Raw genomic sequence first — 26118 nt, forward strand, 5'->3', positions numbered from 1 at the left:
ATGATACAAGCTTGGAAAGAACTTGGAGCTCAGCACAGTTGTTCCTCGGTATCTGCAGGGGATTGGCTCCAGGACAGCCCCATACCAAAATCTGTGGATGCTCAAGTCTCTTATACTTTAAATCATTACTTAATAATACCTAATACAGTGTAAATACCATGTAAATCGTTATACTTTATTTTTAAATTTGTATTATCTTTTATTGTTGCATCATTATTTTTTGTTATTGTTGTTTTCTGAATATTTTCAATCCATGGTTGATTGATTCTGGAGATGAGGATCCTAAGAATATGGTAGGGCTGACTCTACCAAAGTCAACACTTAAAAAGAAGGTGCATGTGTTCCTGCTTCTGAGATCTTGGAATACTACCAGTTCATGTTCTATCTCAAGACCTAATTTTTAAATCACTTCCTTCATTTCTGTGAATGTCTTTTTCATAATGAGCCCCCCACCCTTACCCCCTTTGCTTTTCCTGATTTGAATTAGCCAAAGGTAGCTGTTGATGTTTGCAACTAGAAGCTAGCAGACACGGCCGATTATCTACTTCTATTCCCACTGACAACTGCTTCTCCCTAGCCATCTTTCAGTTTGGTGATTGTCATGTGACAAAGTTCTGTTCAATGATATACAAGTAGAAATCTTCTGGGAAAGGTTTCTGGGAAATCTTTGGCTTCATGATAAAAGGGGGCAGACTGAGATGGTGCACCCTTTTGCCCTGTATTTTTCACCCTGTGGAAAAATAGCTGGGGGGTGCAGCAGCCGTCTCATGACCAAGAGATCTTGAAACACTACCAATTTATGTTCTATCCCAAGACCTGGCTTTCAAATCACTTCCTTCATTTCTATGAATGTCTTTTTAATAAAGAGCATGAGAAGAAGTCAAAAAAATTGTAGAGATGCCAGTCCTGACATTGTTGAGCCTACAGCACCTTACTTCCAGACATCTAAATGTTGGAGACAAATAAAGCTCTATTTATTTAAGCTATCATAGATAGCTTTTGTGTTCCTTGCAGCCACAGTGATCCTAACTGATATAAAACCCCAGCTAATAAAATGGGATATGAAAACAAATAAAAAATATGAACCCTTCAAAACAATGAAGAATATAAGGGGATGGGGCTTGGGAGGAAGAGAAGATATATTCCAACAAATTTAGGCAGAGCTCTTAGTACCTGGCTTCTGTTCTTCTACTAATTGCTGTTAATTAGTCTTAGACTGCAATGAACACTGTAGTTGGTATTAATGCAGAAATGAAGGACTTTGCCTCCTGGATATAGTTACACTCTGATACAGGGCTCTTGGCTTCCAAAGAGGGGGATTTTATGTATGTACATAAATAGGTGTGCATTTGTACTGAGGAGGATATAGGTTGATCTCACCCAGAAGTCAATTCTACTCAGATAAAGGAAATCCCAGGGCATTTTATCTCCCCATAATGTGGTATTAAAATAAAATGCTATTTTGTCAGTGCCGTTTTCTTTTGCTTCCAATCCTGGACTGCAGGCAAGATGCACAAATTCTCCTCAGAGATTGAAAAAGGTCAAATAATAGAAACGTTGCTTTCCTCCTTCCACTAATGATTAAATAACTTATGGGCATGTATATAACTACACATGCATTTCTTAAGAAAATCATTCAAGGGATGTATGATTTCCTGAGGTGACTTCCAGGGTGCCAAAAAGTTAGAAAACGTAAAATGTAATGTAACCAATAAAATAAAGAATTTGTGTTACGCGCTTTGAGTGTTTTGTGGTGAGTGACAATTCAGCTAAGGGGTGCAGTCCCTGGAAGAGGCAGGTAATGCATGCTTATATGGCGCTCTCTCTCTCTCTCTCTCTTTTTTTTTTTTTGTGACCAGTAAGGGGATCGTAACCCCTGGCTTGGTGTCGCCCGCACCGTGCTCAGCCAGTGAGCGCACCGGCCATCCCTATACAGGATCTGAACCCGCGGCCTGCCCAGTGCCGCACTCACCCGAGTGAGCCACGGGGTCGGCCTGTATAGGGTGCTCTCTTAATGAGAAGTCTTCTTAAGAGAATAAACTGGATTCAGAGCTTATCCTGTGAAAATTGTTATTTCCCCACAGTTAACTCATTTAGCTATGATAAAATAGCCATTAACTTAGTCTTAATGTTGCATAATTTCAGGACTTCGGCTCTGATAGGGTTACTTTATTTGCAACATTTAGACTAAGTTAATGGCTGTTTTATCATAGCTAAGGGCAGTTGTCTAGAATTAGGAGGTCACTGGCTATTAGCATTTGAATTTTTTGCTGATGCCAGAGAGATGAGTTATGGGGGGTGTGGGTTTGATCACTCATATTTTAATTTATTCTCATCATAAGAAGAGTCCCAAATGATGGTCAGGAATGACTCAAAATTTCAGGTGGGATATGTGTACCTATGCCCTGTGTCCAGTCCTTTGCACAGTGGACACAGCCACTGATAGCATAACTATCAGAGAAACAAGCTGTCAATTCTCAGTCCCAGGGGAGAATGAGATCGGGCTTGAATAATCATTTATAGTGATTGAATTACTTCCCGACAAAGGAGCCTCGCTTCTTGTGGACTTTATGGACAGTGTTCTCAAAAATTGGCCAGTTAATCTCTTTAACTGTTGCGTCTTTCCTGGATTCCATTGTTTTCTTCATAAATGTTGTAAAACCGAGAAATGTAGTTCTAAGCAAAATGCAAATGTGGTTCTGTCTTAGGAGGAGGGGGTAGCTATCTGCAACAGCCTGGGATTGACCGGGAGAGAGAACAGGATGACCTTTTAGAATCATGACGTAGGAAATATAATGCAAAATCATGAGGCTGATGTGAGATGAAAGGATAATTAGACATCCCCAAAGGAAATGTGAAAATTGGAGACAAGCGTAGGGACAGCAAGGTCCAGCTACCCACCCCACAGGATGTGAAATTTTCTCCTCTCATTTCAGGCTCGGAGAGCCTAGGATTTATTTTATGAATGAAGATAGCAGGTCCCCTTATGATGGCCATTGTTATAACAAATGTATGAACAAAGTAATGGGTAAACACATAAAAAGGAGCAATGGATTTTGCCGAAAGGAGAGGAAGTATAATTTATGTACTAAGAGTATGGATAAAACATAGTGAATACCGAGCACGTACTGTGTGCAACATGCATAGTAGGTACTGTGCTAAGCACATAAGGGTTATATGCTGCATCTCACCTAATCCTTACTGCAACCGTATGACAAAATACTTTTGTATTATTATCCCCATTTTACTGATGAGGAAACTGAGGCACAGTGCATAACTTGCTTGAGGGTACAAAGCAGTAAATGACAGAATTGGAATTTAAACCCAGAGCCTGTAAGCTAAGCCAGTAAAATGTGCTGCCTGAGAGTTGAATGAAGAATAGGGATTTCCAGGTTTAGAAGGACCTTGCAGGCATAGGAAGAGTATGTGCAAAGGCATGAAGCAGCAGGGAGAAACGGTGAGCGGGTCAGAGCCTGAAGAGCAGACAAGGAGTGCATCAGGCTAGATGGGTGGACTGAGCCACATCTTGACAAGCTGTGGATACTGATGTGGAGGGAAAAAACAGCTAAAGGTATAGAAGATTTTTTGAAAACACTAGAGTACCAGGATTAGATCTGTGGCTTAGCAAGATAAACAGCAATAGTGATAAGGATTAAAAGAAGTCCGGAGGCAGGGAGGCTAATCATTAAAAGGCCTAATAGTTAATAACCACTAGAAGGACTGAAAGAGGGGCAGAATGGTAGAGAGGAATAGCTGAATTTGAGTGATTTTTTAAAAGTGAGTCAGTTAACAGCATTTGGTGATCAAATAAAAAATGGAAGGTGATAGAGACGAGGAATCAGATATGACCCCAATTTTCTAATTTGCAGTGACACCATTAATAGGGATTGCAAATGCAAAATTCATAACAGGTTTGATTGTGACATGATATGTGGGAAACAGTATCATTTCCATTGGTCAGGCCATATCTGGAACATTATGATCCGTTCTGGATAGCTCATATTAAAAGGGACCATTGCTAATTCTTGCAGAGAAAGACCAAGAGGAATGTGACAGCAGGTGTTATGACAAAACTGAAAAAATTCAATTCATTTAAACAATTCTGCAAAAGCATTTATTTTAGAGTGCATACTCTGAACTCAAGTCCTGATAGTGGGGTACAACACTGATGGAAGAGCCAAGCTTTTCCTAGGTTTTCAACTTAGCAGGACAATAAACAAACAAAAAGAAACAAACAGAAACCTAATTGGTTCACTTTAGAATGAAAAGAACACTTAAAGAAGACATGAAAGTTGACAACTAATGTTTCAAAACATAGAAAAGTGACAATTCTCTTTGGCTCCAGTGGACAGAAATGGATCAACACATAGGAATTACAGGAAAACCAATTTCCATTTATTATAAAGACTTTGAAACAACCAGAGCTGCCTCTGGGAAAAGGATGATTTTATCATCAATGACAGTTCTCAAACTGGTTTGGATGACCAACCGACAGGTATTTTATAGAGTCGAGTCCTGTCTTAGGAGTAAGATGAATGATTCTTAAATCCCTTTGTATTTTAAGATTGCATGGTAGACGCATGATGCAAATCACATTACCTGAGTAGAGAGGATCTGATTTCAGGTCCTAGAAGTCATGATTTTCCTGGCCCCTAGTTTCTGGGTATATAATATGAATTTATATTAGTTATTTCTAATGTTTCCTGTTGCTTTAACAAACTCAATGATTTTAAAAAGTTGCTTGATATGTTTGGAAAAATTGAATGCCAGAGTGTAGAATGTTTATTTAATTGGATGAGAAATAAAAAAAACTTTGCTCAAAAAAATTTAAGAAAAAGTCGCTATTGAAGCTGCACTTACAGACTATTTATCTAGTGCAATGAGTAGACATAACAATGTTAGCTAACATTTATTAAACACTATTCCAGCAAGTGAACTATGTGCTTTATGTAAATGGTCCCATTTAATTCTCATAACAACTCTGTAGGATAAGTACTATTTACAGTGAAGGAAACCAAGACTTGGAGAGGTTTAAGTCACTTGCTCAAGGTCACACAGTTTCTAAGTGGTAGAGCCAAGATTCATACCCTGGCAGTCACCAACAGGGATTAGTAAGCTTTTTTCTGTAAAGGGCCAGAAAGTAAATATTTTAGGCTTTGAAGGACACAGGTCCACATCACACATTCTTCTTTGTTTTTCTGTGCAAATTTTAAAAGCAAGTAAAAACTATTTTTAGCTCTCTTACCAGAAAAAAAAAAAAAAAAAAAAAGCCAGACCCCATGTTGGATTTGCACTGAGACCTGTAGTTTGCTGCCCGCTGCCCTGCTCTTATTACACCATATTGCTTCCTCCAAACTAATATTTATTAAGGGTTTATTACGGGCCAGGCACTGTGCTAAACACTTTCATGCATCATCTCATGTAATCCTCACAACTGCCTCTGGGCTCGTTTTATACCCCATTTTATAGATGGAAAAGAGGCTTAGAGAGTTTCAGTAACACCTTCACAGTTACAAGGCTAGTAAGTAGCAGGGCTGTGTGAATCTGGAGCCTGTGCTTTTATCCATTGCAGTAAGAGGCTAGGTGGTGTGGAGTGGGACCAGCGCAGGGAAGGACCAGAGTGGGACTGGCGTGCAGAGTATGGCAATAGCCTAGGCAATCATGGTATGGTGTGAAAGGCATTGTAGCTTCATAATTAACTGGATTTGTTACGTCATTGGATATCGGGTGGGGTGGATTAGTGGAATATCACCCCAAGGTCTGAGCTTAGATGGCTTACAGAACAAAAATAAGGAAGTCAGGTATAGGGCTGGTGGAGGGGATAAACAAACAGGCTGATAAGGCTTGGAGTAGTGACAAGATCCCATATAACTCAGGCTGCATAACTAACTAGTTGTGTTACCACAGGCAAGTCATTTAACTTCTCTTAGCTTCCGAAGGTATAAATCGAGGGTGTTGAATTAGATAGCTTCTTAGTTGCCTTCTAATGATAAAGTTTTGAGTTAGTGAAGTGCAAAAGAATGGCCAACAGGTACTTGAAAAAATGCTCAACATCACTTAGCATCAGAGAAATGCAAATCAAAACCACTTTGAGATATTATCTCACCCCAGTCAGACTGGTAATTATAAAAAAGACTGAGAATAACAAATGCTAGCTAGGATGCAGAGAAAGGGGAACTCTTCTACACTATGAATTAGTACAACCACTATGGAAAACAGTATGGAGTTTTCTCAAACAACTACAGATAGATCTTCCAAACAATCCAGCAATCCCACTCCTGGTTATGTACCCAAAGAAATGGAAATCATCATTTTGAAGGAATACCTGCACTCCTGTGTTTATTGCCGCTCTATTTACACTAGCTAAAAAATGGAATCAACCTAAATATTCATCAACAGATAACTAGATAAAGAAAATGTGGTATATATGTACACCATGGAATACTACTCAGCCATAAAAAAGAATGAAATTCTGCCATTTGCGGTAACACAGATGAGCTCAGAGAAAATTATGTTATGTGAAATAAGCCTGGCACAGAGGGAAAAATACCTCATGTCCTCACTCGTAAGTGGGAGCTAAGAGAGAAAGAAGGAAGGAAAGAAAGACCACAGTGGTGTGCTGGACTTGCAGACGGAAAGAACAGACCTTGGGTTGCCGGGGTGGTGGGCAGGGCTGGGGGGTGGGTGTAGACTGAGGGAGGGGGCATAGGAGAGAGGTTGGTGGGGGACACAGGGCAGGTGCTGATAATCAGCTCGTGCCATATGAATATGTATAATCAATCAGTAATAATAAAAATAAACAAAAATAAAAATAAATAAAATTCTTATAAAAAAAGTTTATTGTGATTCATCTGTCTTATTGCTCTTAGCAAATACAGATCAAAGAAGATGTGTGTGTTTGCAAGGTCAAAGAAAGTTAATGTCCATTATCAAATGGCTGAATGACCCTTTACTGGCTCAGAGAAAGAAAACTGTATGGGAGAAAACCAGCACAGAGAATGATTAATGTGATAGTTTCTGGTTCCAAAGAATAAGGAAAAGTGGGAAATGAAGAAAGAAAGATGCAGAAGTTGGAGGGCAAGAATTGAAGAGGATATAAATGAACAGGACACTGATTATGTGGGTTGCCTATGTAGGCAGGAAAGGAGGGTATCAATAACCTATCAAATCAACCAATAAAATTGGAAAACAAAATGAATGTTTAATATTGCTAGGAAAAGACATAGAAGATTACTTTTAGGACTGTCAGAAAATAAGTTTGAAAACTTTCACATTAAGCATAGAAGTAAATGGGAGCAAATGAAACTGGAACTATGATGAGAAACAGCAGTTTTATAATATTGCCTCTCTTATAAAGTGTCAGAGAACAAGAATCCTGCTATTTTAACATGCTTTGTTTCTATGTTGCCAACATGAAACTTGACATGAAAAGAAGAAAATAATTTCTGATGATAGCATGTTGTATCAGCACTTGTTTCCAGATTATGTAATTCATTTTAAAGATTTCGGAGGAGAAGACATATCTCGATTGTGATGGCTAATTGTAGATGTCAACTTGACTAGAGTAAGGAATACACAGAAACCTGGTAAAGCATTATTTTTGGGTGTCTGTGAAGGTGTTTCCTGAAGAGATTAGCACGAGGGTCTGAGTGGACTGGGTGGGAAAGACCTACCCTCAGTATGGGCTGACACCACCCAATCCACTGGGGGCCTGGAGAGGAAAAAAAAAAACGGAGGAAAAGGCAAATCTCTCACTCTATTTCCACTAGAGCTGGGATACACTCTTCTCTCCTGTCTGTGGACATCTGAACCAGAGACTCTTCATCCTTTGGGTTCCAGGATTTACACCAGCAGGACCCCCAGCTCTTAGGCCTTTGGCCTCAGACTGAGAACCACACCATTGGCTTCCCTGGTTCTGAGGCTTCCAGACTTGGACTGAGCCACAAGACCAGCATCCAGTTTGCAGATCCCTATCATGGTACTCCTCAGCCTAAATTTATAGTCATGTAAGCCAACTCCCCCGCAAAATCCACTCTCATCCATGTGTATGAGATATATCCTATGTATACCCACATGCGTACACATATACATACATATCCTATTGGTTCTGTCTTTGTGGTGAACCCTTTCTAGTAATAGATCATCTATGATATTAAATCTACTGTTCTGAAATATTACTGATAATATAAAAATAAATCCTAGTTTTATGTATGTGAATAAAAAATACCTGAATGGATTGATTGAAGAAACAAATGCATAGTCCAAGTTGGATATCAAGGAGCTTCCTTTTAATTATTATTTATTCTGTGGCTATAAATGCTGTGTTTCTAATACTGGATATGAAAAGAAAAATACGATTGCTGGAAAAATACAAATCAAATACACCTCTGAGAAAATGGGAAGCTATTGAAATGATATCAATTAAACAAAAATCTACTTGTAGGGTATAAAACACTATAAATGAGATCATCTTTTGTGATTCCATCTATTCTTGCATTTCTCACATTCTAGTTTGGAATTACTGCCTATGTTTATTGCCTAAAAGAGCTTTTCCTTTGATTCTTTGATGATCTTACAAAAATGAAAAAATATATAAAGCAACTTTGCATGGAATTGATTAGACATGGATAAATATTTATACCAAACAGTTTGGGGAGGAGGAACTAGTTCTTTCAGAGATCACACAATGAAAATTTTAGACTGATTTAAACATATTATTTTATATGCCAATTTAGGATGATGAATAATGTATCACTAGATTTCTCCCTCTCTCCTTCCTTTCTTCCTTCCTCCTTTATTTCGTCATTTCTTTCTTAACATACCTAAATAGATCTCTCTCTCTTTCTCTTTTTAAAAATAACCCCAGGGGAAGAATGGTCAGGTGGTTATATGAAAAAAAATCTAGGGTATGAAAATCTTAGAGTTGTATGGCTAAACACACCAATAGACCAATGTCATGGAAAAATTAAGGCTTACATATATGATATTTCAATTTTTTAGGTCTTATATGTGAATGAATTTGGAAGAAAAACCTTTTATATATTCCAGACTTTCTGTGTTTTCTAGCCACAACCTTTATTTGCAGCTCTGACATGGAAAGCTGCTTTCATTTGTGTGGGTGCCTGTTGCATTCCAATATATATCTTCTCTCTACAATCATCCGCCATGTGGATGCATTTCTTTATTAGTCAATATGAATTCTGTAGGTTACATTCTGCAAATTCGAACATGGACAAAATGCAATCGATATAATCCATAACACTGCACAGATGTCTTGAAGAGATTGTAGAAATCAGTCACAAGGAGGCTGAATGTTGAGGAACTGTAAAATGCATTTGGGTGGACTAGTCAGAAAAATTCTTAATTTGTAATTTTATTATGACCATGGGATGAAGTCAAAGAATAACTGTAGCCAGCAACTTACATTTAAATATAGAAAATGCAAAAGGCACCATGTGTATAGGAAGAAAGGAGATATGGATGTGAGAAGAATCAGGAGGGAGAATCCTAATGAATGATCTTCAGATGAAAAGAATCAATGAAAAATATCCAGCTGTGGTAAAATGCTTTCAAATTGCCATTTATGCAATTGATGCATGGAATAGATATTTCTCAGTGCAGAGTATGAACAGAACGTTATTATGAAACAGAGCAGAATCCTTGGCAAAATACCAATGAAATACACTTTTCAATAGTAAGGAAAATGGAGGGTATGAAATAATGTCAATTAGAGAGAAATGAGTGCTACCAGAGGCTCTCAGCACTATTCCTGGAAGAATAACCACCATGCTTAGAAACCCTGAGAGTTCTGGGAAACAATGACCACCAAAACTAGACTTATTGATTTAAATCAACTCTTTGGTTGTGTTTAAATAACATGCAATGATTACAATCGTATATGATGAGAAAAATAATATGTATAAGCAGGAGTGATATTCAAAATGTTGTATTTAATCATTAATATGAGACAGATGCAAAACTATCAGGCACAGGCAATGATCAATCAGAGCAGAATTAAAAGGTTTAAAATGAAAAGGTTTACTAGTACATATTGGCTTAACATCAGTGCCTGAGTACTGATAAATCCATAAGAGGATTTTCAATGCAAATTTCTGAGCACCCTTTTGTCCCTTTAATGGAGTTCTAATTTCCAGAAATCAAAAGCAGTAAAAATAGACAGTTTAGAAATCCCAACTTTTAAAGGATCACCTTCATATGACACTTGCCAAATTACTGACAACCATCTGTAATTGACAAGAAATAAGAGACTAAGTTGACTTAAATTACTAACAAAGAGCAGCACAATATTCAGAAAGTAGAAAAAAGTCTAATATTAAAAAACACTGTCCCCAAATCACTTGCATAACCAAAATTCAGAATAGTAAATAATCAGCAGTAGTAGATGTAAATAGGTTCCCAACCATGGATTTAAGGGCCATTTTGAGACACTTTTTGCAAAGTTAAGAGACCACAATGGTAAACCGTACGTTAAAAGCAATCTATGACAATTTCTTAAGGACCTTGCAATCATTCTATACAAGTTCTCAAAAGTACTATTCAGAGCTGAAAATTTCAATAATAGATGTCATGCTTTCAACAGTATTAAAGCAAAAACACAAGAGAGGAATGATGACAGATACAGGAGTTCTATACCTAGCGAAGATTTAACAGCCAGAAGTTGTCATAAATTATTCTACTACACTAAAAAAAAAGTGCACGAATTTCAGCTTTCCAACTTACAAAAGATGTGAGATATAGCCAAACCATCATCAACATGAGCCCTTAAGGCTTAAAGCATATTAATACCAAATAGAGACTAACTAAAAAGCATAGATTATACCCATTCATTCAGTACAGATTTACTGAACATCTAGGTGCAATGTACTGTGTTAGAAGCCATGGGAAATACCAATGTTTTCAACCTGGATCCTAATTTTAAGATATGTATTGTGTACTTGGGGATAATTAAAAGACAAGTAGGAAAGTAATGTGTTAATATGGAAATTAGCTTTTTTTAATCTGGTGAAATCAGGGAAGGCTGCATGATGGAGTATGATCTTGACAGGCAGAGTTTATGAAATTGGTGTTTCAGGTGGAGGAAATAATAATAATAACAACAGTAATGATAATAACAGATGACACTTATTGTTTCTAACACCCAAGAATCTTTAGGAGTTATGCAATTTTAATTCTCCAAAAGCCTCATGAAGTTGGTGTTTATCAATTCCGTTTTATAGATGAGGAAACTGAGGCTCAGCAAGGATTCAAGGTCATATATCTATCTTAGAGGTGAATTGATGAGAATTAGATTTGTCCAGTTGCAGAATCTTGGTTCCTGTACTGCCTCTCCATAAACAGAGAAAGAACAGAGGTGGGTGATGCAGTTTACTTGGAGTGTGATTTGTGAATTAAAAAGGTGGCAGTTAGGCTGAAAGAATAGCTTGGGGCCTCCTAGCTGCATTTAGGAAGGTACATTTGAGATACCCTCATCCAAGGTATGCTCATCTCTAGAAGCTTTACCACAATTTTTCATTATTAACATAAACACCAAGTGAATATAGTGCTCTCATCATAGAATTACATAAATGCTATAATTATCAATAAAAACAATATTCGGAAGTTCGTAAACTCTGCTAATAAAAGCGAAAGTTATCTTTTAAATATCATAGACATAATAGAAAAAGAAATATTTTAAAGTGTCCACTACATCTTACTTGTGATACTTTATCTTTTTTTTATTATCACTCAATGCACAGCTCAATATTTTATAGTATAATTTTATTGAACTGAAGAATGGATTCACCATTAGTTCCACGACTCCTGTTTTTTTTCTCTTGACTTTATTTCTTATGCACAAAACATTTAACCAGAAGACAGACCCAATAAAAAGTTACTTTATTTTAAAACAGGATAAAACCAGACATAATGAAACAAACAAACAAATAAACAAAACCAAAGTGTTCTAACATTTTTCTCTTTAACTTGCCTTCCTTCATATATGAAAGAAGCCATCACTAGGATATCAGCTTTGTAATAATTTCTCCAGGAAAGGAAATAGTGCATTAGTTCAGCCATGCTCTTTCATCCAGCACCCCTGTTAGCAGTGACAGGCATTTATAAGAAGTGTGGCCACAGTTGGTAGGTACGGAACAGAGCAAAACTGCATAGCCCACAAGGGTACTGAATCCGGCATCACGCTCGTGATAACCACTTAGTAAACAACTGGGCACTTTTAAAAATCAGATGTTTGTGGGGGGCTGTTAAGCTTCTCTTTCTACTGCAAAATGTGTCCTGAAGCTTGGAGAAATAACTTATTCTTTTTGTACTTTTGACCTTGGTATCTGCTAAGGGTTATATGTGTTCCCCAAAGGTTCATGCATTGGAAACTCAACCTCCACTGTTGTAGTGTTAAGAGGGTGGCAATTCCTATTTATGGTTATTGAAAGGTGGGGCTTTTGAGAGGTGATTGGATCCTGAGGACTGTGCCCACATGAATGGATTAACTCATCGATGGTTTAATGAGTGGTTATGGGTGCGGTTCTGATGGCTTCATAAGGAAAGTGAGTGAGCAGGTGAGCTCTCTCTTGCTCAGGCCATCTGCAATGTGATACCCTGCATCTCTGTGGAGAGTCACCACCCCCAAGAAGATCCTCCCCAGATGTGTTCTCTGGACTTTGGATTTCCCAGCCTCCAAAACTGCAAGAAATAAATTCTATTTCTTTATAAATTACCCAGTTTCAGGTATTCTGTTATCAGCAACAGAAACAAACTAATACAGTATCTTTTATTTTATTTTATGCTGACCAGTACAGGGATCGAACCTGGACCTTGGTGTTATCAGCACTGCACTCTAACCAGCTGAGCTGATCAGCCAGCTGACCTTGATATCTTAATGTTATCCTTTCACATAGAGGGAAAGGCATCTAACCCATTTTTGTTTGAGTGTACTTCCTCCAGCTGTTCCATGTCTGCTTTGAAATGCTAGGAGACCCCATCCTAGAGGTGCTCGCATGGTATACCAGATCACAGCATTTTTGCTTAAGTGCATTGACTTATTCCCCATAAGTCATATCCAGGAGCATTAATGCTTCCTCTTCAATATGACCTCATGAGCTCTGGAGGTATCTTCCTTTACTACACTGGGGATTTCCTTTACTCTCCAGTGAGGGAATGGGGCTTCTCTTACATTTACTAGCTTCTAAGGACTAGTGGGGCAATTTACTAAGATGATAATTTGAAAGTGCTCATTCAACTGTAAAGTGCAATGCAGATATAAAATATTAGTAATAATTACTGAAATATTTTATATGTCCTTGGGTTCTAATATAACCATGATAAAACTGTCAATCATCTACATAGCCACAAAAAAAAAAAAAAAAAAAAACCAACCCAGTTTCTGTCCATTAAGTAAATAAACAAAGCCTGGGGGGTGGGGCGGGGTTCAAGCTCTTGAGGACAAGTCGTAAAATTAAACTTTCAGATTTTTTACTCAATTTAGGTGTTTTTTGGCACTGGATGATTTAAAGTTCTTAAACTATTTTGAAAGTGGCATGTATCTTTAACCTTTAATGTAAAGAACATGATCATAGAAAAGTATTCAAATTATGACCTGGTTCACATAATGCTTTAATTATGAATGTCAACCTTGCACTCTCTTATGACCCCAAAATGCACACACATCACCCTTTGACTATAGAACTCAGCACCAGTAGGTACGATATAAATGGTTACTGAGAAGCAGAGTTTGCTGCATTGTGCTTTGTGAGAAACAGAGTTGCACAGTATTTAAGGAGTTGTTCTTTATGTGATGGGAACTTTGTCCTTAGAACAGCTCCGCAGGGAGAAGCAATATAGCTAGATGTAGAAATGTTCACAATGCAGAAGTTTAATTTTTGCAGTATAATTTTCCTTTTACTGTCATATTTTTACGTGTTGGGGAAGGGTTCCCATGAATTCTAGATTGTGCATCTTGGCCTCTTGCCATCTTTATTTTGCCCTGCTCTTTTCAAACATAGTTGGAATGAGACAGAGGAAAGAGTAGACACTACGGCCTTCTGATTTTGACCTACATTACATTTTGAGACTTTAGAGTAATAGCGACCATATTACAATATTAATCAATCAATAATTCTATAACCTTTTCTGTGTAAGGGTACAGGTACTTTAAATGCAAAATGAGAAATGCAGCATTACCAGGACAGAAAAAATGCTCTATTAACTCATGTGAATTCATTATTTCTTACTTACAGTGCTTGTTCACCTCCCTGTAGTACAGAAACTTCTCTACTTACCACCTCCCATAGGCAGTGATAAAGCTCCCATGCAAAGCAAAAGCATGGCAATGAAGAATGCCCCCAACAGAGGACATGAGTACTTATTTTAGTCTAGGTCACCATTAGGGTCTCTTAGTCTGTAGTGTGTCTTGTGTGCATATTTTAATGTTTTATAAATGTTATTATTTAACACCATTGTGTTCAAAAGTGCAAAAGAGTGAGAGTGTTGCCTTAAAAAAACCCACAATTACTACGGCAACAGAAGAGAAACAACTTGTAGAAGGGTGTACATTGTATACACCAGTCACTTGTATATGTCATTTCTGACTTACAAGGAAATGAACTTCCAAATAGCCCTTGAGAACCAATTCTCTTAGTAGATAGAGGAGATTCTGTATTGTTTATAAATTGTAGTATCACAGACTCTTACGAGTTGATAGAATCTTAAAGTTTATCTTGTCAAAACTCCCAGGTAAGTAATTTTCTCTAAAACATTCTTGGGGCAAAGACTGTTGATCACCCCGATGTTCTTTCTCCCCTTCGTGCACAGCAATAGAACCCATGATTTTTAGTTTGGTTCATGGATGCCTTAAGGAAAGAATGTATTTCTTAGCCTCACATGAAAGTAGACACAATCATGTGACAAAGTTCTAATATAGGAACTATCCGTGGATATATATATTTTATGTCTGTTCCTGAGAGTTCTTCTTAGGATAGGGATGACACATGCCCTTTGTGCCTTCTCCCTTCTTCCATCTTGCTGGGGGCTGGAACTCAGATGTGATGGCTGGAACTGCAGCAAACATATTGGACCAAGCAGTGACAGTGAGAATTGAGGCCACTATGGCAGAACAACAGGATAAAGGAGGACTTCTGACTTCCTGAAGCAGAACAGCCAAAGGAGCCCTGACCTACCTAGCTCTGGACTTTTACACGAGAAATACATTTCTATACGGTTTAAGTTATTGTTACAGTGTGTCTCTGTCAATCATTACTGAGCAATTCATATTAGCTGATCAGCTAGACCAAAAATAGGATGGAAAGCAGCCCACGCCACTTAATGACAACTCTGATGTTTAAGTTTTCCTTATTCATGTTGAGCCTCCTTGTAACACTTGCCCGTAGTTCTCTTACACAATCTTACTTAAACGTGCTGTCTCCTTTACCCACTCTCCCCAAAAGAATGAAGAAACTGCCCTATGTTTTCAAGTTATCTTCCTACTGACCATTCTATAGACTTTCAAATATTTCTCATATAACCACCCTACACACTTCACAATCTTGGTTGTCCTGCTATGAATGCATTCTGATTTTTCAGTGTCCATGTTATAGGTGGTGCTCGTAAGTCAATATGACCATAGATGTGATTTAACCAGTGAGGTTAACAGAACATTTCTTAATTCCATTAATGCGATCTAATACTGTACTGCCTTCTATTGCAAGCCACACCAGATCATACTGGAGGTTAGTACTTAGTTTGGGGTTACCTAAAAGCCAAATTTGTTTTTCATATGAAGTACCACAAAGTCAGATGTTCCTTAGCCTATATTTCTTCTTTTTTTTTTTTTTTGTCTTTTTCATGACCGGCACTCAGCCATTGAGCGCACCGGCCATTCCTATATAGGATCCAAACCCACGGTGGGAGGGTTGCTACGCTCCCAGCGCCGCACTCTCCCAAGTGCGCCACGGGCTCGGCCCCTTAGCCTATATTTCTACACAGGATTTAAAAAAAAAATCTTAAAGGCAGGACATCTCATTTGCCTTTGCTAAATTTTATTTTATTTTTTTGATATGGGTCCAGCATCCCAGTCTGTTATAATCCTGTTCTGAATCTTGATTTTGATCTTTTTAACTACCATTCTCACCATTGTGTTCTTTGAAAAGCCAAGTGCACAGTCTATGTTCTTATCTAGAACATTGATAAAAATCTGGGTCAAAGTGCAGGCAGGGAGGCTGCATATAGTTGTGTAGGTTGTACACTGAACAATTTTAGGGGCTGCCATTTGTGTAGATGTGATGAGGAGTTGTGCAGTGTAATAGGACTGAATCCAGTCTGTGGTTAACCCCACAAAAACAAAGAAAAACCTCTCAGATTGACGGTTTAATACAACACACCCCCTTGGCCATGGTTATTGAAGCATCTCTTGATCTACCTAAGTGTATAATTCTTCATGTAATTAAAGAAGATATGATGAGCTCCATGTCCAATGCGTTGCTGAAATTCAGGTACACTGCTGCGGAATAAAACCCCTTAGAAAAGGAAGTTAAGTTAGCAAAGTTTTAAAAAAAAGTCCACAATATTAAGGTGAAAACTTTAGAACATGACTCCAGTGGCTATTAAAGTTTAAAATAAAGGAAAAGAAACATTTGCTTAATGTTTCAAAATATGGTTTCTCCCAGATTTACAGCTCTTTAAATAAAAGTGACAAGCCAAATTAATGTTTAAAAAAACCTTAAAACATACAGGGGAAAAAATGAAACAAAGTGCCAAGTGGTGGACATCTAGCTAAATAATAAAAAAGTAGTTATACTGATGCTTTGTTATTTAAAATCCTTTTCCTCAAAGAGTAAGAGTGATAAATTGTAAGAACTATCCCAATACATTTTCAATTAAATGACTAAATTAATGTAGAGACATTTAATTAAAGTTCCACTAGTTTTTCCAAATGCTGTTAATTATGTCACTATCTAAAATTAAATCTCTCCCCAAACCCTTTTACATTGCTTCTGCTCATCTGATACAGATATAATTAAAATGCTGCAAGTTCACCTAAATGCATCCAAATATTATAAAAGAATATGAAGAACTGGAGTTTCGGTAACTACTTAGGAGGCTGGTATTTTAATGGGATTTCAACAATTCCTGGGGAAAACCAATAGATGTGTAAGTATGCATGCACACACACACACAAACTGTCTTGAAATTCCTCTGAAAATAAATTCCTCTCTTTATATTGAAGACACTGTAGTGAATACCACAGACAAATATAGTTTCAAGGTTTTCTACCAGCAAAAGATAAGACTTCTTAAAAACTCTGGGTAATTAATTTCAGGAACAAGGTGAATGAACTCTAGTTATAACAGTTCTGTGCTACCATTTTCTAAACAATAAAAATTCCCTAATAGCAGCTCAGAAAGGCACTCTTAAAGAGAAACAACTCAGAAATCCGGCTTCCTGGTATAGGGGCCAAACTTGCAGGCGGGAAAAAAGCCAACCCAGACAATCCTAGCTAGATTCTACACACAAATTATTCTCCAGTGACTAAAGGATAAGGCTTGATCCTAACTCCCAAACTTACTTTATTAAGCATATTCAAGGTAAAAACACATTGATCAAAAATGGCCTACCAACAATAGACTTCTTTTATTTGCTTTCTCTGAGAATCTTTTTTGATTCTGACAGTTGTTTTAATTGCTCTACATGGGGTAGTATTCAGACATCTGAAACCAGCATACTCTTTACCCCTAATCTGTCTTCCAGACTCCTGAAAGTTCATTGTATAAATACTTCTTTAAGAAACAGAATCACTCCAGGAATGATCACTACCTGCCATTTCTATGGAGTAAAGAGGTAAAGGCTAGGGTTTTTTGAAAGTGATCTCTTTCCCCAAATTTCTTTTAGTCCTAGTCAAGAGGCCAGCAAGTTGGGAGGAGACTTTTTCTAACTCACTGTCATAACCAAAATCGTGGGAGAGAAGGCTGGTTCTCAGCAGAATTGTGATTCACAGACTCCCTTGTGGATACATTTTGTTCCCAATAACCTTCCTCATCCTTGGGTCTGTTCTGCATGCAGCCATCCTTCCTCCCATTCCTTTATCACAGGGCTTCTCCAACCTGATCACACTTTGTAATCTGGGGAGCTTTAACAAATACTGAAGCTTAGGGCCCACCCTCAGACATTAAATTGTTCTGGGGTGCAGCCTGGACATCAGGATTAGCTCTCCAGGTGATTCTGATGTGCAACCTGTGCTTTAGGCCTGTCAAGGTGGGACAGCAACCTGATAATAAAGGTTTATTTACTGACCAGTTAAAAGGGTTGCCACATCTCAAAGGTATATTTTGCATGCTCAAAGGACAACTATGAAAATTTAAGTTAAATGGCAGTGTTACAATGTCTGGAATTAATTTAAATACATCAGCATAGATACATGATTTTTTTTTTTTTCAGATAGCATGATATTTTATGTGCTTAGTTCCTGCAAGCTTCAACACTAGAGGCTTGAGGCAATTAGTTACCTTAATCAAGAATTCACATTCCAGGAGAGTGCAGCCCTCATCTTATAAAAAAGGCCAAAGCCCAAAGACTGCTACTACTATATATCTCTTGAACCTTGGAGGTTTTTGTAATGCATAAAATAAACGTCAAAAATGTGTTTGTGCTGGGGAAAATAGTGGCTTGTGATGAACGTCCTTGTGGGCTCTCATTAGTTAAATTTCAGACAATTAAGATATGTGGATTGGCTAAAACATCTTAATGGCATCCCCTAACACTGCATAAACAGGGTATAAGAACCCAGCAAGGCCTGCCTCCAGGGCTTTTAGTTTTGAGCTGGTCTCCAATGGTCCTATGCCAATCATTGATTTAGGAGAATTCTGGTCACCTGATGCCAAATCTAAAGGTAAGAGAACCTTATTTTTGCAATGGTGTCAATTTAAGGCTTAATCCTGAACTTCATCAAAGTTGTAGAAAAGGTTGTAAACTTACTAATAAATGTTTGCTAGTTACATGTTTGCGCTTGTGGGAGATTTGTCTGAGGTAAGAGGCTGTGGCTTGAGTTTGCGAGCCATCCCTCACCTACCTCAGACATTTCTGTGGCTCTCCATTATTTTCCAAAAGGAACCTAAGAGTTGCACATTACCAAATTAACTTAAGGTAGTTCACAGCAGGTGGGATTTGAGGCAGCGTGTTAATAACAAGGGGGTAAATATTTGGGGTAAGGAGAGCCTTCTGGTCTACTATTAAATACCTCTAGGTGATTTCCTTATTTGCCCATTTGTAAGAATAGCCTCAGCAAGAACAGAGACTGAAATAAAGTTTTTTTTTAAAGCTCTAAACTAATACTCTGTTTTCAGCTATTCTGTCAACTTATTCAAACACGCAGAGAGGAAACAGTTTATACTACAGCACAGGCTTATAAATTCATCAATATGAAGAGTCAGGAAATGCCCTGTTCTCCAGGGCTCTTCCAGTTAGCTTGTATTCCAGGAATTTGTTAATTTGTTCCAAGCAACATTAGAAATTAATGGAGTAAGTGCTGTGTAAGAATAGGTGATGGGTATAAAGACTGCCTTCTTGAGTTAATGCCTGAGAAATCAACAAGCCTATAATTTCTAAGGTCTTGCTTCATTCGAAGTTGGAATACAAAATTACTAATGACTGCAGTGGAAGGGTGTCTTCCATATCTTAAAAAGGTAAATAATATTTGGCATAGCACCTGACAGTGCTATAATAATCTATAGCTAATATATATAGCAAATATTTTATCACTTATGTTTTTGCAGAGAACTCTAGAAAATAAAATTTAAAAAAGAACTCTGGCTTACAAATGGAGTAGATTCTTTATATAATGAATCTCTTAGTCCATCCAGGCTGCTATAACAAAACACCATATTGTCTGGGTAGCTTATAAACAACAGAAATTTCTTTCTCAGTCTACAGACTGGGAAGTCTAAGATCAAGGCGCCAGCAGATTTGGTGTCTGGTGAGGGCCTGTTTTCTGGATCATAGGAGGCACCTTCTTGCTACGTCCTCACATGGTGGAAGGGGCAAAGCAGCTCTCTGGAGTCTCTTTATAAGGGCACTAAACCCATTTATGAGAGCTCTGCCTTCACTACCTAATCATCTCCCAAATGCCCTACCTCTTGATACCATCACATGGGGGATTAGGTTTTAACATATGAATTTTGAGGGGACACAAACTTTCGGATCATAGCAGTAAGGTAATCACAATATAAGGCAGTTAGAGTTAAGTTTAATATACAGGGGAAATCACAAGAAGACAGTTGTATCATCAACTTTTTTTGCTTCCTCCCCTCCCATCAGGGAAGGTATTTAACTGATCCAGGGCAACATGACTCCATATGTACCAATAGCAAGAACTACATTCAATGCTTTATTGGTTAAAAAACAAGGACTTCTACACTTACATGTGCCCATTTTCATCTCTTGTTGCCTTTCTCCTCTTTATTTACAAAAGCATGAGAACTTGATCCAGAAGTGATTGCATTGAGATGTAACTCTTAGTTTATCCAAAGAGAGGTGTTGTAACATGTTTTAAATATCAGGTGTGGGCCCTGTGCAGGCTTTCCCACAAATGTCTTAGATCATTAACTCTCTTCCAATGGACACGAGGTCTTCTGCCTTCAGTGATGACTGATGTGATCACAGTTATCAGGTAGTTGCTTAGCACTGACTTCTTTACCTAGAAACTGTTGGGGCATATGATAAACAGGTCACAGGATCCCTACTCTCTCTGAAACTATAATATGAGTTAGAACAGTAGTTTCCAAACTTTGACCATGACCTGTAGTAACAATACATTCATCACAGCCACTCAGAATAAATTCTGCATACATGTGCATTCATGGGTGTATGTGTGTGTGTCTAAGGTATCACTTCCCTAGGCTAAAGCTTTCTGACCTACCAGACCAAGTCAAGTCTCTCTATTATACTCTTTTAGCACTCTGTTTTTCTCCTTTCCAGTACTTATTCTGATTGAAATGAAATAACTGTGTAATAAAGATGTTGAATGCATGTCTGGAGATGGATTCTAAGACTTTGAGAGGGCAGGGATCTTCTTCCCGTCTTATAGAAGAGTAGTCTAGGAAAGCTAGAGCAAGAGTATGTACACAAGAGCTGCTTAACAAGTGCTTATGACCTGGTTAAATCAGTAAAGGCCTCAGTAAGGAGCAGATCTCTGGGTCATCTTCTTATTTGGAAATCTCAAGGTGGAACCTGAGCAGGTGACCCAACATGTTCATTGGTATGGCTTAGACAACAGTAGCACCAACATTGTCCCAGGGCAGAGAGGACACACATGGGAACAGGGTGTGATATGAAAGCAGGATACATTATTAATAGGCTCACCTTTTCTCCCTTTTATTTTCTCAGGGCTTGAACATCTTTCTGCTAGTATCCACTCGTATTTATTTTGTCTCTTGTTCTTCCTCTCACTTCTTCCATTATTCTGTCATTAATAACTTAGTCTCATCTTCTTTTTAACTACCTTATTGTCTGTGAAAACTTTTTAAAAAATGGGTGTTTTCTGGAAAGTTGGGTAAAAATATACTATTGTTTTGCTCTGTGAAAAAAATATATTTGATTTGGAAAATAAGTTCAATGAAGACAGGATTTAGGAACTTTTCATTAATTAACTATGGAGGGGAAGATCTTTCTACATAATCACATTTACATGCTAGGAGTTGGTAATTTTTTTGTAAGGTGAATTAATTGCATATATGCCCAGAATTAATTAATGGGAAACCTAGAGCCAGAATCCAAGTTGTTTTTGCCTGTTTCCTCTTTCTCAAGAGTAAACACCCTCAGCTGAATGACAAATAATGATTGTCAAGCAAGGTTTATGTCATTATCCCCTCAAGTAGGTAGTTGATCCAAAGCAAAACTCCTACCAGACATCAAAGAGAAGTCTGTTTTTGGATCACCCCCACAGGAACTTAGCTTTAGAGAAGAGCTGGCAAAGAAATGCTTGGAGCAGGCTGTTTAGTTCCCAGATCAAACTTATTATAACCAAAGCTGGTATCATGTTCCAGCAAAGCAAGATATTGCCAGGCCACATGCCCACAAAGTCCTGGGCCACTGTGGTGCCCATGATCCTCACTTCTATGAATTAGTACTCACAGGAATGTGTTCATGACATGTAATAAAGTCAAGTTGTAAGTTGCTGATACATATCTCTCTTGAGCCATTCAACTCCTCCCATTAATGGCAGTGGCCTTGCCCTGCAGGCATGCACACCTATAGCCTATAACAAGAGTCCTGTCTGGCTGCAGGCACCGACTGACCTCTCTTTGTTATCTCAACTTGAAATCAGTGCCCTGCTTCCATCCAGTACCACCTGAAATCCAAGGTATCAAAGTGTGGTCTCCCTGCCATTCTTCATATTCAAAACATAGACAAATGTGCAATATTAAAGCATTAATACTGGAACTCTGTTAATGTGAAATGGGTGAGTAGGTGGCAGTTACTATTCTGACTGTGCTGTGGAGAAACGTCATTCATGGTAAGGAGCAGCGAGTTAGGTTCCTATTTGGGGTTGTCTTTCACTCCCATTTCCCTTGCAGAGATAATGAAAACTGCCCAGCTATTTTTCAGATGTGATATTTACTTTCTTTTCCAAGAGATTCTTTGAGTGAATACACAAGAACATTTTATAAAACCACTAAATAATAGAGGGCAAAATAAGCTTTGGAATAAGCTAAGCTAATAAGAGATACAAAGACTAAATGTTACATTTCTAGCTCATAATTTCTAGAAAAATGACAACTTTATTTAAACTGAGTTATCTTTTCTGGGTGAGTTTTATTAACTTAAGGGATCATAAAATAGTGAAAATGATCATCAGTAGTTTTTTTTTTTTTTTTTGGCGGCTGGCTGGTACAGAGATCTGAATGCTTGATTTTGGTGTTATCAACACCACACTCTAACCACATGAGCTAATCTGCCAGCCTGATCATTTGTACATTTAACATCCGTATTTCTATCAATTATTATATGCAGATTTCAGTGTGTCCAGATAAACAGAGTCATGTACAACTAAACCTAAAGATCTCATTAGAAAATGATCTCCCAAATGAGTTACTATTGCAAAATGGGAAAATATGATGTAAACAGGCATTTTTGGCTTTCAGATAAACAGCATACATTTTTGAATAGGATACCTCTTTGTTTTTCATAAAGTAAAAACACTGTGTAGTGAAAAAGTGTTGAATTGGGTCTGAGTTCGGATCTTTCTTTTAGCAAATGAGAACATCTTAGCTAAGTCATTCAGAATGTATTTTCTAATCTATAAATTAAGGGGTTTGGCCTGGATAATTGGTTGAAGTGTTGTGTCACCTAAACTTTTCATTAACCTGGGGAAACATACAGCTGCTAACAGTTTTAACTTCCTACCCTATGGTTAATACAAGTGTAAGATGTTAAAGCAAATGAACAGACAAAACAAAAAACAAACAAAAAATAAAAACCAAAACCCTGCAATAACACACAAAAAAAAAAAAAAAAGGAAAGTTGCAAAGATGGGGTAAGGTGGGACACTCAGAAATGTTTAAAATCTTACTTTTCCCCCATGTCTAAATTTTAAGTTAATGTTAATAGCCAATGGTCAAATGGTAAAAATAATGAATTTATTGTCACCGTAAGTTTAAAACACTTTGACCTGTTCTGTGTCTTACCTTTTAAGATGCAAATTAAAAAAAAAAAAAAAAGATGAGTCCAGAACTAAAAGAGATGGGATAAGATACATACATGAACTACCACACTTTTCCTTCCATCCGTTAATTTGAAATGTATGCTATGAGTCAAAAATATCACCAGTTTCAACACTCATACATTTATCCTCAGTGTGAAATAATCAATTTAAGCTTTGTCACAAATTGAAACTAGTTAAGGTAGAAAAAAAAAAGAAAAAACAAAATATGGCTCCACAACCTAAATTGTCCTTAATTGGGAATCATCTGTATTGTCTCTTTAGGTGTAATAAAGGTAGTTAGTATTGTTAATCATGTATGTCCTCTTGTTTTCACGAAGCAATGCAATTTCACACTAATGCATGTGATTATTTGAGTTATGCCTGATTCCTCTTTCAGAATGAAAGCTCCTTAAAGGTAGAAATTTTGACTGTTTTTGATTTTCATGTAACTTGTAGTGCCTAACACAATGCTAGATATTTAGTAGGGGATCAATAATACAGGTACCGAATGATTGAATTTGTGAAGGAATAAGTGAATTGGTGTGCATGATTGCTTGAGGGCCAAGAAAACTTCCAGGGTGAAGAAAAAGGGGTAGGGACGGTGGATTTTTAACTTTAATTGAATTCATAAAAGACAAAAAGATGGCTATTGTGTAGAATCGGCAAACTATTGTACAGTTATGAGACTTTTTTGTAAGCTCAAAGATAGGTCAAGGCTATAGGTGGCAGTTCTTGGACACTAAACAAAGTGAGAAACTGTTTCATTTTTTTGTTATTGCTGCTTTTAATGACATACAGACACATAAACTAATACAGGCAAGACTGTCGCTGCAAGAGTATATGTATTTTTCTGGAAAAGGTCAAACTAAAATGAATTAAGTGCTTGGTATCATGTTATCATCTGCCATCCATTTTCCACAAGGGTGTATTCCACTTGCTTTGACTTTCGCAATTTTAAAATTCCTGATCTTAATGTCCTCTAAAATGCACAGATTTTATAGCTGAGATTTTAAGAGACACCATTACCTGATAGGGTAATGACAGTTTTATCTGCACTGGTGACTAGATTTGCTATGATACTTAAATAATAATCCAAATCAAATGATAATTTTTTTGAGAGGATGTCAGGAAAGGAGAAAGAAAAGAACAAAATGCATAACATTTAACTTGGTTTAAAAACACAACACATTGCAGCTTCCTACAGCTTCTTATTTTACTGGAAAAAAAATCTCTTAGCAATTCATCTTCCTTTGGGCACATGAATGACATTTTACTGTGATGTGATTATAAGAAACAAAATTCCTCGGAGAGGCTGCCTTAAAATATTTCTCTTTATAATGTTCTGAGCTCGACAAACCTTGGTAGAAAACAGAATACTCCTAATTATGAATAAATTAACTAAATTAGTAACATGAGATGGATATGCAATTAAGGGATTGTTAATTGAAACTGGAAACACAGCTGTATACAGCTTAGAGATGAATCATACCAGTAATGACGCAGATGTTTATAAAATGTGATTATCTTTAGTGGAGACAGCGCTGCATCTCCCAAGCTCATTCTTATATTGTGTCACTGAAATGGTTTTTAAACCCATGAACACCAGGAATCAGGATCTCAGGGACGGCAAATTAGGCTCCCTGGATATGGGAATTAGTGTTGTCTGAATGTCAGCAATTTGATTCTCCAGCTTTCAAAGAATGTAGATATGGAGCCAACAACAAACATCTGTTAGTTGCCTGGTCTTCAAAAACAAAAACAACCAAAAGTTGCTGGCAAACCAGTGCCTGCCTCAATCGGAGAAGACAGTAAAGTATCTGTAAACAGTCACACCACTGTGTGTGACCGTGAGAGACATATAGAGAATGCTGCCCCAGGGCACAGTGCCAGAGACGTTATGCACAAATGGTAAATGCACCCTCTGCCGGCAGAGGCTCTAAAACATCTTTTGCTATTTTCCAGGCAATCAACTCAGAAGAAGAAACAAATCTTCACAACTAAAGAAAGCAGTCGGAAAATGCTGTCATTTAACTCACTGTATTTTTAAATGTACCCAAATTATCAGTGATTCTACTGCACTTTGGATTCTACTGCATTTTTTACTTATCACACACAATTTTGTCCCATGTGCAATTCCCATTTGTCCCAGGGAAGGGAAATGCCCCTACAGATCTGGATTTTTATGGAGTTACATGATTTTTGCATAGACTTTGCTTGGACAAAGTTGGGGGGATGGGTTAGCTACTGTGTCCTAACCACAGCTTCATGATTATGGAATGGGGTGCCCCGCTAAACAGACTACAATTTTTGCAATTCAGGCTCCTCGCCTCTGGATTTTTGTGGCATTATTTAAAACCAACAACTCGGTCGGGCTGGATGGTTACAAATGTTTTGGACATCAGTTTTGCTATGTAAAG

General features: G+C 37.5%; 1 protein-coding gene across 2 annotated transcripts in view; it reads right to left on the minus strand.

Moving 5' to 3' along the window:
* DMD (dystrophin) overlaps positions 1 to 26118 on the minus strand; it is a 2107999-nt gene that overhangs the window by 261686 nt on the left and 1820195 nt on the right. The gene's annotated exons all lie outside the window — the stretch shown is intronic.

Source organism: Cynocephalus volans, chromosome X, assembly GCF_027409185.1.
Source record: "Cynocephalus volans isolate mCynVol1 chromosome X, mCynVol1.pri, whole genome shotgun sequence".
NCBI classification, from domain to species: domain Eukaryota; kingdom Metazoa; phylum Chordata; class Mammalia; order Dermoptera; family Cynocephalidae; genus Cynocephalus; species Cynocephalus volans.